General features: G+C 33.4%; 1 pseudogene; it reads right to left on the bottom strand.

Moving 5' to 3' along the window:
• Positions 1-1,201: 1,201 nt before the first annotated feature.
• Positions 1,202-2,373, bottom strand: LOC105779577 (ABC transporter I family member 10-like; annotated as a pseudogene).
• Positions 2,374-4,135: the final 1,762 nt, after the last annotated feature.

The raw sequence follows: 4,135 nt of genomic DNA, 5'->3' as shown, positions 1-4,135 counted from the left end.
AGTTCAATCCATTTTTGCATTATAGAAGGAAGCACATAAAATCCAGTTACGATTCACCAAAATAGAAAAATCTTCATAGCAGCATAAGCACCCAACTTTATTCAAAACACCATCAAACTCCTCCCACCGCAGCTACATACCACCCGCCAGAGTGATCTGCAGATAAATACATTATTAGAAAAAAAAAATTTTATAATATAATAAATTTTATTTGATTAAATTATAATAAATATAGCGGTCATGATTTAACCACCTTAAAATTTATTTTATTAAACAGTAACAAGTATGGTTTAGATTGGCTGGGAAAAGGATCAAAATTAAACTTTTGTCTATTTGCATATTAAGTTTTTTTAATTAAATTTAAATAGCCTTTAAAAGATATAAAATTACAAAATAAACCTTTCTGATTTTTTATTTTTAAAATAATAAACTTAAAATTATATAAAATTCTTATTTAAATTATTCAATATATCCTAAAAAATTTCCTCAAGTTTATCTAAATTCAAATATGCTAGGGCATGAATTGGGTTTAGATTTAGATAAACTTGAAAAAAATTTGGAGGAATATATTTGGGTAATTTAAATAATAATTTTATACATTTTCTAAATTGTTTTATTTTAAAAAATATAAAAATGAGAAGATATATTTAAGGGTTAATTCAGTTTAATTTTAAAGAGGACAGATTAAACATATAAATGGACCAAAAGTTTAATTTATACCCCGATTTTACTTACAAAAGATAATTACTTCATTAGGTCCTTGAATGTTTTACCTTTGTATACTTCAGTTCAGTGTCGTAAATTTATTAAACAATATTAAATGTGTCCATGAACCAAGCTGGTCGAACCAAAATTTTGTGAATCCCGTTTTCCTTAGTTATGGGATTTAAGTTTCTTTTCTTTGGTCTCAATGTGTCGACCAAAAACAATTGTGTCATGGGATTTAAGTGTACCACAGCATTTCTTATTCCTTGGACTTAATGTGGGCCCGCACAGAAAAAGAACACAAAATCCATCTCCATTTATCCGTCAACGTCAACACTTCTTATCAATGCCACTTTGTCAATTCCTTTTTCCTTGTTATTTTCAATGAATTGTGAGGCATGTATTATTTGCTGTTGCAATTTAGTATTTGTATTTCATAAAATTATAAATTTTGATATTTAAAGTTAATAATATTAATTTTTCAGTGTATCAAAAAGTAATGGCACGGTTTTTACGTTTGATGTAATCAAGTATGAGCTTGAACGGAAAAAGAAGAGAAGCCGGCGGGTTGGATCAATGCCATAATTTTAGTGTCACCCTCCATGTTAATGTTGCTGGAGAAACCCAAGGACAATCTTGATGATGAAGAATTCATAGAAAATGGCATTGCTTTTCGGTGCTTATTAGGTTAAGAAGAAATATGTGAATTCACTAAACCCACAATGCTGTGACTTCTGATATATCCAAAAGATTCTGAACCGCTTTTATCACCCCCATCTAATCAGATCATGATTCAGACAAAAAGCTTGAACTATCGAGGAATAAGTAACTGTTTGCTCATTTATATAATCAGTTATGTAGAAACATCCAATCGAAGGAATATCCAGGATCACATATAGTACACACCACTCTTAAAACTTAAACTGCAACTGTACGGACCAGATGAAGACTATGGGTTCATTGTTGTTTCCCTTTTATTCCCTTGTATAGAATTATGAAAGTAGACCACTAAGTTACTTAAAAGTAAAAGAAAAATGCTGTTTAATCTAAACAGTGCTTAATGGTGCGTTCATAGGTAAGGCAATAATGCTATTTCAACAATTCCCATGTCAACAGTTGTAACTGTTACTAGGCTTGTCTAACTATATGTTTTTGTTTCTTGTGCATTTTAACATGTTGTACACTTATGCAAAACTTGCTTCAGTAAATATCGGTACACATTCTACCTTGTGTCTACTATTACTCACCTGATCACTTTCATCCAAAAAAGTCGTAAACTCATCCAGAATCAGAGCTTTACATGCTTCAGCTAAAGCACCAGCAATGGCGACCCTTTGCTCTTGACCACCGCTAAGTGTTTGAACTGGCCTCTGGAAGAAATTAAAGATGATAAACGTTGAGTAAGCATACAATATTCAACATCCTGTATTATTCTCCAAAAGCTGTTGCATACAAAATTTTACCTGCAGGTATTCAGACATGCTAACAGCATCCAAAGCTTTGGACACCCTGGATCTAACTTCAGAATTAGTTAAGTTTTAATCTCCCAAGGCCAAATGCAACATCTGCTTCAACTGTAGGCATCACAACCTGCATGGTGAGAGATGCCTCTGGTGCTTGTAAACTCAGGTTAGTTCCGTTTAGAAATCCACTACTAGTATAAAAGATTGTTCATATCCGTATTGTTGCTCAGCAAAATCATTAAGAGGCAAATTTTCCAATATATTGACATGCCTGAAAAGCCAAAAGGCCCAAAAGAGGTCATTAAACAAAATGCAGTCATTAAGATAGCACATACACATTATAAAGGCTGCAGCATAGAAGAATAACTTCAAGGGAAAGGCAGTAGCAGCTACTAAGATGACATTAAAAGTAATTTCTTCTAAAAAGGGAAAATGACCCAGGACATAACCATTGGCATGTATACAACAGAGCACAAGTAGCAGCACTAGAAGTAATAGTGCTGAAGCTGGTGTTGATGGCAGCAAAGAAAATCAAAGCAGGCCCGAGAATGGCTCCTTTAGGGATGGGGGGAAAAAGGAGGAAAAAAGGTCATAATTCTTGTAAAAACAGCAGAGGGCTTTCAAACCAATCATATCTTGTCGTATTATGTACACATTCCTTTCTGTTAGCAGAGTACATTGTGGGTCACTGCAACAATGAGAGAGGAAAAATAAAATATAAAGCTAACATGAAGAAGAAACAAGGAATATACCATTTCAAAAACTAAATCTATCACCATGTTATAAAAATTATTTTATAAACGTAAATAAACTTTAAGAAAGGCACTCTAGGGTATCCACAATTTTCTTCCTCAATTCTCGAGTTCTACTTTTATATAGACATTCAATACCTTTAAGGTACATGTCAGATCCACAAAAAGGTAGAATTGGGAGAGGGGGAGATGATCATTCATCATTTCTTAAGCTTTGGTTTTCTGCAAAAAAAAAACCGTAACAGATGGTGCAGAGGTACCATGTTTTCAAGGTTACTTGGTCTCCTTATCCTATGCCTAGGATAAGAGAACATAGGCACCTTCAACTGGCAAAATAATTAGTTCATGCTCTTCATAAGGAAATTGAAGTTGAACCATTATCCGCGCCAGTTGAGGCAAGTAGCATTCTCTTTTAGATTATCAATGCTTATACTGATATGGGGTAAAACAATTAATTTTGGGGACGTACCTTTAAAGGGGTAGATTTACCACAACCATTAGGTCCAAGAAGCATCCTCAACTGTCCGGAAGGAATTGAACAAATCCTTGAGAATTGGCACCATTTTGCCTTGCCTCGTATTAACCGAGAAGTTAATATTACGACCCTCGATGGCAACACTTTCAGTTGCATTCTCCCTGCAACCAAACAACACAAACTGAAACACCCACGAGAAGAAAAATGCCAAAAAAGGGGGGGAAAAGCATGAAGTGTTCGAGAAAATGCGTAGCTGAAAAGAATTTGATGGATAAGGGAGCCAATGGGGGATTTTGAACCTCGTCAAAGAAGTTGAGCGAAGAGGAGATAGATGGAGCAGAGAGGTACGAGCAAGAGTAGACAAATTCATGCTACACTTTGCCATGGTCAAATGAATCAGGCGGACCATATCATCCCGAATCTCATCCCAATTAATTAATAATATTTCATCAAATTTTTGACTTGCTAATAATAAAAAATTTGATAAAAAATGAAATGAGATATGGTATGGTATCCAATCCTTTACAAATAAATGTAATTAAATAAATAAAATCAAAATAACTAAATGCAATTTAAAATATTTAAAGATAATGTAATTAAATAAATAAAATTAAAATAATCAAAACTATAAACTCGAACGTTGTAATAGCCCATGAAATTTATTGTGTTATGCTCATTAGCAGTGTCGGGGATTTTGGGACCAATTAAAAGATTAAGATTAAGATTTAAAACTTAGTAAC

Source organism: Gossypium raimondii, chromosome 4 (genome assembly GCF_025698545.1).
Source record: "Gossypium raimondii isolate GPD5lz chromosome 4, ASM2569854v1, whole genome shotgun sequence".
Taxonomy (NCBI): domain Eukaryota; kingdom Viridiplantae; phylum Streptophyta; class Magnoliopsida; order Malvales; family Malvaceae; genus Gossypium; species Gossypium raimondii.
The sequence above is the reverse complement of the archived record's forward strand: the minus strand, read 5'-3'. Positions and strand labels throughout refer to the sequence as shown.